This window comes from Canis aureus, chromosome 9 (assembly GCF_053574225.1).
Source record: "Canis aureus isolate CA01 chromosome 9, VMU_Caureus_v.1.0, whole genome shotgun sequence".
NCBI lineage: Eukaryota > Metazoa > Chordata > Mammalia > Carnivora > Canidae > Canis > Canis aureus.
The window spans coordinates 11,640,364-11,654,435 of NC_135619.1; positions in this window are offsets into that span (position 1 = coordinate 11,640,364).

Below are 14,072 nucleotides of genomic sequence, written 5' to 3' on the forward strand. Positions count from 1 at the left end.
TCTTAAAGTTTTCCAAGGATATAATCCAGAGGACATAGGACCAAATTCTTTCACTAGGAATCTCTTAAAATTTTCTTCAGAAAATGTGAAATACTGGAAATAGACTAAATGCCCACATATAGGAAACTAATTGAATAAACTATGATGCATCTACACAATGGAGTAGTATGCATCTATAAATAAGAATGAGTAAGATATTTTCAGGATATATTGTTCCATGATAAAAGCAAAAAATTACCTATAGTATATGACCATTTAAGCGAGAAGAAAATATAAGAAAATATACATGCATCTGCTCATCTGTAGAAAAGACACATTCGAAAGATAAAACAGAAACAAAGAAGATTGATTACATACGGGGGTGTATGTAATGGGAACATAGTGTAAGGTTGAAGAAGACACGATGCTTTTGTGAATAGACATTTTTAGTAGTTTTTATTTTGAGAATCATGATATTGTTTTGCATACCTCCCAAATAAATGATTGAATAAACTAGGATGTGAGTAGAACCCAGAATGGAAACAAGTAGTACCAAGTGGGCCCAATTATATTATAAATGAATAAAATAACCACAGTGAGAGGGTGCGGATAAAGGAAGGAATGTTAAGTAATTTCAGAAAGCTGTATTTTGACTAAATATAGTAACATTAAAAACAAAAAAACAAGCTTTCCACAAATGTCATATTCTGTATAATAAATTCGTGTCTAACATGGATATACGTCAGTAATTCTAAAATTATTTTATGTTCATACTAGGTTTGAATAAATGAGCTGATATATTATTTATAATAAGAGCCATGTTTCTTTACTGTCAGAGAAAGAGGTTATAAATGAAAATGAGGAAAGACTGAAATGAACCCTGTCATGTTAAATTAGAATAAAAAGTATCAGTATAAACTCATAGTTTTAATATATATTATACATATTAATATATATGTAACGATGGATACAGAAATAAACAGGCATGTTTATGTGTTATTTTACATAAATATATTTCCTGGCTCTGTTCTCTGAGAGGGCCTAGAAACCACAACATCGCTAGTAGCAATGAGCACACTTAGCTTTTAAATATTGGACTCTAAGTATCACTTTCCAATGAAAGGGAGTAGGGTTCTTTGGAGAAATGGCTGATCCCAGGAAGGACCAGGGCAGGGAAAATACATGATGAGACTGGAATATTTTGAGGTAACAGGAAGTACTCATAAAATGATGGAGGTATCCCCCAAAAAACCCACAAAAAACGTATGAAGAGCTTCCAATGGCCAAAGTTGGGCTGATTGTAAAACAATTCAAATAAAGCTGGATTTGAATTGAACCTCTAGATTAAAATAATTCTCAATGACTCTACACAGATAAAAATATATAAATGGAATAGTAAATAAATATGAGAGTACTTTCCTGTACAGTAGAGTATATATTAATAAATCTCCAAGGAATAAGGGTAATAGAAAATTACCATTAAACAAAACATCACAGTAGTATTTGTTGTATCTACTCATCTGTATACATGTTCAAACCATCAGTGACTGCTAAAATTAGTGAGTTATGAGAAATAGGGTATTTACATAGTTTTAAAGTGTTTCCTCACAATATATTTATTACAAAGTGAAAATATTAAGATTACAATGAAGCTTAGCAGACATGATTTAGCCATGTGATTAGAGTTAATGTTATCATCAGTAATAAAATACAATGCCATCATATACCCCATTAGATGATGTATTGAGAAGCATATAGCATCACTTCAGTCTTATTTTTTGGCAAAAAAAATGGTAACATCTAACTTGTCACTTGAAATTATAACATCTAAAATTGTAACTCTCATTATGAGAAAGCATAAAATAAACAAAAATTGAGGGACATTCTAAAAAATAACTGGCATGTACTTTCCAAAAGTGTTAAGAACATGAAATACTAAGAAACTGTCACAGACATGTGACATGACAACTAAATTCAATATGGGACTTGGATTGGGTACTGGACAAGAAAAAAAGATATTAGGGAAAAACTAGCAAAATTCTAATAAGGTCTGTATATTAGTTAATGATACAGTATCACTATTAGTTTCTTGGCTTTAATAATTAGACTACGTTTACATAAGATGGTCACATTTAGGAAGCTCGGTGAAGAGTGTACAAGAATTTTCTGTACTGTTTGCACAACTCTAAGTCTAAATTATTTTTTTAATGTTGAAAAAAACTTGGCAGAAGTCAAACTCTAGTGAATTTGCCTCAGCTAAAATAATCCAAGTAATTTGAGAGAATGCTTTCAGTATGTGTCAAGGTTAGTTAGATCCAATGGTCTGAAAAACAGTATCATGTCAATTGAACTACCACAAGTTAAACTGGTGTTCTGGCCAAATTGAAATCAATAGTCTTTATGTGACTCAACACACACACACACACACACACACACACAATTATATATCACTCCTGGGTCCCCTTAACTCTCTGGAGAATGGGGGAGTGATAAGAAAAGATCTTCAAAATTGACTTCATGTCTTTCCCTTTATTCTGTCTTTCTAACTTCCTCCCATAGGGAGGGAAGGCTTTTTTTAATTTCCCAGTCCCACAGACACTGTCTCCTTCCATGCCCTCTTCCCTTCCTTTGGCATTCACTCTATCCTTTATTGGGACAAAGGAACAAAAGTGTTTCAGGGAAGGAAACTCACAGATGAGTACCTCTCGATTTGCACAGAGATGTACTTAAAAATATTACCCCTGTCTGCTTAAAGACTGCTCTGGACATTTTAATACCTGATCATTCTCCTGAGTTAGTTCCTTGAAGTCTATCTTCCTGGTTATACTGTAATGTCAGTGAAGGTCAGATTGAGATCTTACACATCATTTGAACCCCCAAAGCATGCAGCACTAACTAGTCAGGGCATATTTTGTTGACTGTTTGAAGTAGATGATCACAAATCATTTTGGGTATAGTATTAAAGAAGAGTGGAGGACTGATCTATGAAGAGCCGAGTCCATGGTTCAACTTCCTGCTTGTTTTTTAAAGGTTTGACAATCTTTTGGAAAAGTTTACTCATTGTCCACTTTAAATTTGCCTCTTTAGAAAGGTTTTCAGTTATGGAAAAGCATCAGACATACCCTCTATTTAAAGATCATACATATTATAAATAACTTCAGGATCCTCTATGTGAAAATGACAAATAAAATATGTTGTAGTTTGAGGGCATATGGACTGAAAAAGCTATTCATGACCTGAAGCTATTCATGCTTCAAAATTTTCTTTTGAAAAAACTATTTCTATCATAAGAATCCCATCTCCATCCTTTGAAACGTGAGCAATTTAAAGAAATTTTTATTTAAATCTAATATGGGATCAAAAGGTGACTGTAGACAAAAAGAGTAATACATGTGAAAATTTAATAGCATACAATATTAGAGTTTGTTGAGAAATCAAAACCTTTGAGTCAAATATATAGCCATTTTGGCAGGTACAGAGAAGAGAGAAATGTGAAAATATTTACTTTAAAGATATCAGGATTTTATTTTCTAATTTTTATAACTTTTAAAGTATGATTTGTGTGTGTGTGTGTGTGTGTGCGTGTGCTCACTGAGATGCTAAGAATGAGCTTGTATTTTTACAGGATTATATACTTTAATCTCACTGAAAATTCTAAATTCACACTGAACAGAAATGGTAAACTATTTGCTGGAAAAAAGAGGACATCTCATCTTGAAGGTATTGGTTACTTTTGCAAGCCATCTTGAGAACATTGCTATTTTTTATAAAAACTTTTCTTTTTTCCAATATTACATCGTAGGTGGGCAATAGTGATTTCCCCCTCAATGTTCCCTATTTTGGAGGTAGAGTTTACTGTGAAAACATAACTTTTGGACAATTTAATTTAGGGTAAATAGTTGCAATTTGGATATTTATTGTATTTTGAAAGACAAAACAACTGTTAATTACTTGCAAAATTCTCTCACCCAATTATGGGTGGTTATGCTTGTGAAAGAGAAAACATATTTTAGCTTTACTGGGTATTGTTTGTGTATGAGAATAGCAATGTCAATTCCAGACCGATTATTAGGTGCTCCTTCAACTGAGAGACACCTTCCCTCTATCATATCTTTCGTAGCTAATTGAATGTTTGTCAGATTTTTTTATTGCTAAATATTACAATTGCAACATTTAGCATTATAAATGTTATTGATAATTAAGAAATAATTTACTCTTACTGTTTAAATACTTAGGAAGAGATGAATTGTTACTATGTTGAATGTGTAATTAAACAGAAAGGGGACATATTTGGGTGGGAACAGAAGCTGTAAAACAATAAATTATTCAGCTTGTTCCTAGTATACGAAACAAGTGTACCCTTGTGTCAATTGACCAAGGGGTTTACACTCAAGATAGAAACAAGTAATGAAAAGATAGTACTGCTTATATAACATAGTGATGATGAATGGTGATAGCTAACATACACTAAGGACTTCCAAGTAAGTTTTATTTAGCTTACAAAAAATTGAATCAAAGTTTAATGGATTATCAGAAATAACAGCATCAGTATCGTCATTTTCAGTAAGAGTAATAAAGTTAGAAATGTGTTTTATATTCCTTAAAGTTCTTTAATTTCAAAAGGTTTAGTCATCCTGCCTCATATTCAAGAATTTGTATGCTTCCTTTAATTATGATTTTTATGTTTCTCTTGTTATTATCCTATATGTATTATATACAATGCAAATGCACATAAAATAGTTGCAAGCAACAATGATTGGTTTTAATTTTCAAGCTCTTCTGAGGTAAGAGCTGCAATTGAAGAATTTATATTTTGAAGATAGTTTTGTGATATTATAGGTATCAAAATTCTCTTTTCATATAGGAGTATTTCCCTGCACTACCTACTCAACTTAGTCTGTTATTTCCTAGTTTGAGAGTATGAGCAAAAATACTGTACCAGGTTAGATGCATTTCTGATTTACTCTGGTAAAAAATATATATAAAGGAGATGATGCAGCCAAACATGTTAAAAATGATACCTAGCCTGTATTTTAGTGTTTAATATATGCCAGGCACTGTTATGTGGATTTTATCAGTTAGTCTAATCTTCTCTGGTAGTTCATGTTATCATCATCATCACATTTTATAAATAAAGACAGGTATTTAGAGAGGTGAAGCAATTTTCCCAAGGTGACATACAGTAAAAATGTTAGAGCAGGATTTAAATCCAAGCATTCTAGCTTTCCAGTGCATGCTACATTATTAACATCTTACTGAATATATGCAAGATAAAGTCATTTGAAGGCTCAGATGAGATACACTTATCAAATTACTAACTAAACAGAGTCTCTGAGTATGTCACTCCAGTATAAAGGGCAACTTAACACTGTGGGTAGATTCTAAAAAGGTTGATCATTTATTTCTAACAAGTTTCATTCATACCAAATAGGGACACTTGCCAACCGTAGATGATAGCTTTAGGATGGCTGTTTAAAATGGTGATTTCGAGGATGCCTAGGTGGCTCAGCAATGGAGCATCTGCCTTCAGCTCAGGGTGTGATACTGGGGTCCCCTGATCAAGTCCCACATCAGGCTCCCTGTGTGGGGCTGGCTTCTCCCTCTGCCTGTGTCTCTGCCTCTCTTTCTCTGTGTCTTTCACGAATAAATAAAAATGATGGTTTTAGTGAAATGAGTCTGGGAAGGCTGGGTAGAGTGATTCAGCAAACCCCAGTGGTGCATGATCATGTCAACTTTAGTGTATATGCTATCCCAGAAATGGGAATTAGTTTGTAATCTTCCTCAGATTTGGGTCTGCCTGCTTTAGATCAGACCAATCAAGACAATGTGAAATCTTAGGAGAACATTTCAGGTATGCTAATTCTGGACCAACTTCTTGGAAAGAGTATGGTATCCAGCATTATATTCAAAATGTGTGACATCAATGCTTGTCCTCCTTTAAGTAAATTCCCTGTTCAAACTGTCCCATTTTACTTTTCAGGGTTTCTTGCCTGAAACCAGTTGTGTATCTGAATAATACAAATAAGTTAAGAATGTAATTTTTTGGCATTAATAATTCATGCACTGCAGGTGTGTTAGCAAAGAAAAATAAGTTAGCAACAAGTTTTTAGGTTTAGAGACGTGGCTACATGATAAACATCCACTGAGAGTTCTTGGTCATATACTTAAAAATCTATAGCAGAATCCTCCGGTAGGGTAGTTTAATCTCCAGGTATTGGGTCTGGGTTTAACCTGGGATACAAATTCAGGTTCGCTGTGCTAAAGGCCAAATGTCTGATGTCTTCTGACAGCAGCATTAGAAAGAGTCTTCACATTTGGTTAAACATAGATGGCAGGAAGTAATGGAGCATAGCCATGTAATGGTGTGAGGAGGAAAGTAGAAACCTACTCAAGATCTATTCAAGAAAGAGATATTACAAACACACTTCAAAGATCACATGCTGGAGTGTCTGAAATATCTTAGTGCTCAGGAATAAAAGATGATGGAAAACTCTTAGGCTGCTTCTCTGTTTGTGAAAGCCAGGGCTTGCCAAATTCCACCCACTTCTATGGCACACTCCCCAAATAAATAAATTTTGTTTCTATAAGTAGGAATTCATTACCACTGTCATGAAATACATTCTTACTAAAAATTGGGAAGATGGACTTGTATTTTGAGATTGAGATTAAAAATGATTAAATTTAATGACACTTTAAAATTGTAGCTTTAATTAACATGTTAGTCCCTCAGTACCAAAACTTATTAATGTCTTTTATTCAGTTATGTTGTATCAATACTATCAATACTAGTAAATAAATGTTAGCAACAGTAAATAAAGCAAAGGTAAATAAAGTTTTGATAATTTAAATAGGTCTGTAATTAGTTTCATGATATAAAAGGGCAAAAGGAAAGAAATACCTAATATTACCTACATAGTCTATATTTTTACTATAGGTAAGTCAGTTTCATATTATTAATGTGAATCATGTTATTAAAGAGATTATAAGGTTTGTAGGTGAATGTAAGTATGTGATAGTTTTTTTTTTTTTTTTGGAGAGAGAGACAGAGGAGAAGGAGCATGAGTGGGGGTGGAAGGAGAGGAGGGGCAGAGAGAGAGAGAGAGAAAGAAAAAGAAGAGAGAATCTTAAGCAGGCTCCATGCTCAGCACCTGATGTGAGGCTTGATCCCATAACCCTGAGACCATGACCAAAATCGAGAGTCGGAGGCTCAATCAACTAAAGCCACCCAGATGCCTCAACGCAAGTTTTTTTTTTTTTAATAGAAAGATTAAATTTCTCAATTAATGTTTGGCAAGAAGTGCCCTTTTGATTTTTTAAGTTAGTGTCAAGTGGGTCCTTTTTGAGAAATATTCTCTATATACACCAGGAAGAAAAAGCCTGAAATTTCAAATATAAATAAAATACGAGTTTAAAAAAATCCTACTGTAGGATTGAAATAGTTTATCTCAATTGAATTAGACCAATTCAATCAATAAGTCAGTCAACAAACACCTTAGTGCACACATTCTTTCCAGACACTTCATATGATGACAGCAAGGAGCCATCAGTTAGGAACATGGTCTTCACCTCTGCAGAGCTGGCGATAAAGACTGGCTACTTGACCTACTTTACCTTTAATTAGGAGTAAAATAGGGCTTTGTCTTAAAATACACACTGTTTAGTAAATAGCATGGATTACATATTGAAAAAAGCATTTGAGGCTCTGAATTACAGTTTTTTTTAGGTGTGTTGGTGTCATGAAAGGGGTTGAAATTAAACAAACTTCTCATTTTATAGTTTTAAAACAATGACAGTATTAAAATTATGTAACATTCTATAAAAATTAAACATGAATATAATTTTGACCATTTAAAAATTCCACTTGTACTTGATTCTCTGAAGTAGCTGGTGTACAATGGGCCTATGCAATATCAATGTGCTCAGTGATAGAGAAGATGGTAATTGTGTACTAAGGGAATGTAGGCTGTATTTTGATGATGTGGTCAATTACTTGGCCTTTGTGAACATTCATGGAATAATTGGTTTTATTTAATAAGTCCGTTTATGAAAATAGTCACTGTTGTACATTGGTGCTTATCAAAAGCATTTTTCCTTGAAGAGATTGCACATGCAAAGCACCAAACTACCAATTAATGTAATTTGTTTAGAGCTATTTTTCTTTCTGTACCATCAAGGCATTAGCTATCAAAGGTGAATGGTAAAATATCCAGCCCCAAATGGGTTGTATGGCTACCCCAACAACTTAAACAAAGACAGAGAATACACATGTGTTACATTTACCCAGATTTTTCTTTTAACTGAAGCTTTTAAACTAAGATTGATAGAAAACAGTGTTTAGGAAGAAATAATGCATACTGATTTATATAAAATGCTATTTGCTGTATTTTTCTTTTTGTATTAGCTTTAATGAATATATATACCTTTTTATTTTGTGGTACCCTACCATTAAATGATACCATCATTTTTTTTTCTGCTTAAATAAATTCAAATTCTTGTCACCTACTATCTGTACAGGAAGATTTGAGACATTATTCCTAATTGAGATTTTTACTGAATATCTTTTAAAGATAAATTTGTTTTATTCTTTCACCCACTATTTAAAAGGATTTTCACATTTTTATCTTCTAAAGGAATTGTCAATGAGAAACTAAAACTGCATAGACTATACATTAAAATCACTTTAGTTTTTAAGCTGTCATGAACTGTTTCAAAAAATGCTAAGTTGCTATTGTTTAATGTCTGTCATTTTATAATGCTTTAGAAGTTATCTATCCTGTAAAATTATTAACTGATGCTAAAATTGCCTTGTAAGTATTAGGACAATAGCAATTTTGTAACAGCTGGGACACTGCCAATGTAAGATAAGTACATTTTGCTCTGTAGATTCATAAAGTGCTTTGAAATGGTTTGTAACTGATGGATGGATGCATTTTCTAAGTGTAGAAAGCAATATTTTGTAGAAGGAAATGGCTTGAAAGCTGACACACATGCATGCAAATGCCATTCTCTTCAGTAAGTAATTTGCTTTTTCTTTCAAAAGCATAAATGGCATAGTTAGACACATTATTTTGTATATTGCACATAACAATACAAGATGCACAAAAACAGCAAGTACAAAACATTTCATATTGATAGAAGAACCCATGGCTGTGGTATATGATTAGCATAAATGTATACACACTGAAGTAATGCCTTCAGGATTAAAAAGTGAAACTGAAAAAAATAGGAAAGTTCGACTAAACTTCAGGAATGGCAATATTTATTATGCTTTCCCTCTTTTAACTTCATTGTGCTACTTGATTGGAATGCTAGATCACTTTAAATGGATATGTTTTCCTTTAAGCTCTAAATATTAATCATGGTGCCTCTGCAGAGTTACAAAGCTCTCATATTGTTCTGCATACCTACTTAGGATGGCTAACATTTTTTCAGCTTTTTAAAAGTAAAAGTGAATGATATCTTTTCCTGTACTACAAGTGTTCACACAGGACTAGTGTTTGTCAAGTTAAAGTTGTTCTGTGGCCTGAATTGGGTGTTTAAACACTTTTTACGTACAGTTCCTGTTGTATCCTGAGTACCTAGAAGAGACGGGCAGAAAGTATATAACCGATCTACATTCGCATCATGAACTTCTGAAAGCCTGTACAAAGAAGACCAAGTCTGAATTGTCTTTCAGAAACACGTGATTTAAAACCTCCCTTAGCAACTCTGTATTTGTTAAAGAATGCAAACTTTGGAGGCAGGCTGGTTGGGTTTGAGTCCTGGAATCAACATTATCAGCCTTATGAACTTATGCCGACTTTACACTTTGCTGAGCTCCAGTTTCCTGCTTTATGTGACATGAAAAAAGTAACATCCACTTCTTAAGGTTGTTATGAGGAGCAAATCTATATAAAGTGCTTTTGCACAGTGTCAGGCACCTGTAGCCCTTGATAAATTATAGCTTTTGCATATGAAATTATTATTCTCAAACCTCTATCAGTAATCACATTATTATTTTGTTTGCTGTATCAATACAGAATTATCTCAGTTCTTTAAAATGTCCTCAGTTTCTTCCTTGATTTGGACAGTTTCTGTGAAAATCACTTCTATTCATTTGACTTATTAATGGGAATTGCATATGGTCAGAGAGGAAACCACACCCTCAAGCTTTAACACGCTTTTAATTTTATTTAACTGAATCAAAATTTTTCATCTTTGATACATATTTCTTTCAACATGTTCAAAGGAAATATAGAAATTAATAAAACTGGGATGCCTGGGTGGCTCAGCGGTTTAGCGCCTGCCTTCGGCCCAGGGTGTGATCCTGGAGTCCCGGATCAAGTCTCAAGTCGGGCTCCCTGTGTGGAGCCTGCTTCTCTCTCTCCCTCTGCCTCTGCCTCTCTCTCTGTGTCTCTCATGAACAAATAAATAAAATCTTAAAAAAATAAAGAAATTAATAAAACCTACTGGTTTGGGTCATATTTTGGATGACAGTAAGGCAAATTTCCAATTTGTACTTTGAAATGTGCCCCTTGTTAGGTGTTTTATCTCAGAGATCAGATATTAGAGCACCTGGATATCTTTGGCCCCAACGGTTAGTAGAAGACATTATACAGCATGAATTAATTAACAGGTGTCTGAAACTTAGTGAAATTCTTTACCTTCTCATAAGGTGAATTCAGTACTTACCTGCCAGATTTTGTCACAAAGATATGCCAGAGGAATGCTTTTAGGCCACAGGTGTTTACATCTGAGTTATTTCCTCTTGAGGCCTTTGATGGGACGCCTTAACGTAAAGACTCTTGACATAAGAATGGAAACAAATATTGGTCCTTTGATGGAAAATCTTATAGGCCGATTTTGAAGACTTAACAATTTTATGGATTTGGTAAAACATACAGCTTATTGAATAGCTATAGTATTTCATGCTTAAGAAATGTTGTCTTTTATTTTATTCATATACTTTCTTATTTTACTTTGTTATACCTTTAACTCTTGGTGAGGAAGTCTGTGGTTTATACATATAGTTTCAGTTAGAGCTGTGCCGCTTGGTGTTTGCAGTATCCCATGTATCATTATAATAGTACTCCTTCAAATCCTTCATGTGTACAAGTGGCACAAGAGTATTTTCCTAACTAACTTTATGTCAGAAGGAGGTCGTATAAATTCATTACCATAAGCACAAAGCTCCTCAGTAAATATCAAAAGTGTTTGGTGATGTCCTTGATCATGGTCCTAGAGTTAAGGTCACCTACTTTTTCTATTATTGGTATGGGTTCACTGAGGAATAATTGTACTTTTCTACTGACCACCTTCCTCCTTAACAAATTCATCTGAGAGAGGGAAAGATCACATTATCCTTAGAGAAGATTTTTAATCTCAAAACCCTGTCACTTACAACCTGGGTTTCTTGGGTATTTATATCCTATAACCAGCCACGGCAGACTTTGGACACAGTGATACTATTATGGATATTTTTATACTCTGTCATTTTGTGGATAAATCTACTGGAACAACATAAATTTGTTCACGCCTTTCTTATCTTTGATTTCATGAGCTTTGGTATAACCTATAATAATGGCGATTTAAATCCTTAGTTATTAATGCTTATATAAAAACTTTTGCTACCTTGTGAAGTAAGTGTTGACAAGAAGCTTAATGGCAGATGTTCCAGTGGAATAAACCAGTTTTGTATTCTTCTATCCCTTGTCTTTATGTCATTTGACTTAATACCACTTTTGTATGAGTTGGATAAATGACACTCTACTATAAATGATGAAAAGATAGGCATTCTTCCATATGTTGTGCATAAGATCTTAATTATCACAAACTTGCAGGGCTCTGACTTACAAGCTGATCCTGCTCTCTATTTCCAGGAAAAAAATAGTGCTACCAAATTGCTATTTTTTTTTTTTTTTTACTGAAAAATAGATCTTTGAGGGGAGCCTGAGTAGCTCAGTCAGATCCAACTCTTGATCTCAGCTCAGGTCTTGATCTCAGGAGCATGAATTCAAGCCCAGCACTGAGCTCCACATTGGGCGTGGAGCCTACTAAGTAAATAAATAATAAATGAATAAACAATAAATAAAATATTGAGAATCTTTTATTAGTGCACATAGTTCTTCTTCATTAATTTTGACTGCTGCACAGTGTGGGTAGATAATATTTGCCATACTTCTACTGATAGACATTTAGGTTATTTACAGTTTTGTGGTACAATACTGCAATGAACATCCTCATATGTCCCCTCTAGTGTACATGTATGGCTTTTCTTATGGTGCATAAAAATAGAGTTTATTAGTTTGTATAGATTCTGTCAAATTGACCTTTCAATTTATGCCCTCATATTTGATATAGCATAGTACGTATTTCTCTATGTATTAGACATACTGGAGATCAACTTTTTAATTCTTGCTAACCTGATGATGAGTTAAGATCACTCTCTTTTGGAGTGCCTGGTTGGCTCAGTTGGTTAAACATCTAACTTTTTCTTTTTTTTTTTTAAGATTTATTTACTTGTTATGAGAGACAGAGAGGAGAGAGAGACAGAGAGACAGAGACAAAGACATAGGCAGAGGGAGAAGCAGGCTCTTCGCAGGAGCCCCATGCGGGACTCGATCCCAGATCCCGGGATCACTCCCTGAGCCAAAAGCAGACACTCAACCGGGGGGCCACTCAGGCGTCCCAAGCATTTAATTTTTGATTTCCGCTGGGGTCATGATCTCAGGGTCCTGAGATCAAGCCCTACATTGGGCTTTGCACTCAGCATCGAGTCGGCTTGAGGACTCTCTCTCAAGTAAGTAAATCTTTAAAAAAAAATACCCTCTCTTTTTTACTTATATTTCTCTTTTACGTTAATTTGATAATCTTTTATATGTTTATTTGACATGTATATTTATTCTTTTGTGATTTTCCTATTCACATTATTTGCATATTTTTCTGTGTTAGTCCACCCTACAAATGAACAGGAAAAAACTATCATTCAGTTGCATATCTTCATTATTGGACTATATGTCTTTTCAACTTTGACAACAATTGGTGTCCTGTTAAACCATACAGACTGCCTTTAATTTGTAAGGTATAATTGAGTTCTCTGCACTTCAAATCTGTCTAAAGCTTGGTTTTGATAAAATATGTTTGGAAACTTAGTATTAAATATTTAGTCCCTTCCATTACTTATAGATACTTTAAATTTTATCTTTGGAAATGTCTAAGTAAGTTGTATTCTTTTGGCTACTGTGGCCTGAATTGATGGCAATTAGTTTTTTAAAAGGGTCCTATAAAAGGTATTACTTTAATGTTATAATTGTAACATCTATGGAAAAATTATGGCTGTTGTTCATTCTGTCATACTGTCAAGTTCGTGATCACTAAAACTATTTTTCAAATCTTGTTATCAGAAATGCACATTTTCTGAATAACTGCTTTTTAAAAAACGCCCATAGTTTAGTTTTCCTTCTTCATACTGGCTGCCAGAAAGTTAAGAGCAAAACTTATAGCCCATCAGAAGATAGGTCCAAAATAATTATTAACACACTTAATATATATATTAAAGTTCGTATACTTTTTTTTACATTTATTTCCCTGTGTCTTAATTTTCTTGTTTTTTAAAAAAGTATATTGCATATATAATTGTAAGTTATGTAAAGTTTTGCAAATGAATTTTATGTAAGTATATAGATAACAACCTGCTTTTAAACAGATGTTATATTGAAATTCATACTCTATTGTGCCAAAGCTTTAAAGTGTTGACTCGTGTATGAATTTTATATTGTACAAATGAAGGAAATGTCCTCAATTATTAAATAGAAAAAATATAAAATAAAGATAATTTTGTTCTTACACCTATTATATTTACCTTTTAATGATATATTAGTAAAAGATTTAAAAAGTGGCCAAAATCTGTGTTGACTGAGGTTATAAACATGTCTAAAAATTTTGTCATGGTGCCGTTTTCTTTCATAAACACATTGGCTCAGTTATTATTTAATAAAGTAAATGTTTTATAGGTATGACAATTAACTATTAATAAGTAATAAAGTAGTGATTTGCAGTAATAGAAAGTAGATTTTTAGGACCAGTTATTATAGGTGATTGTTGAGGATTAACTT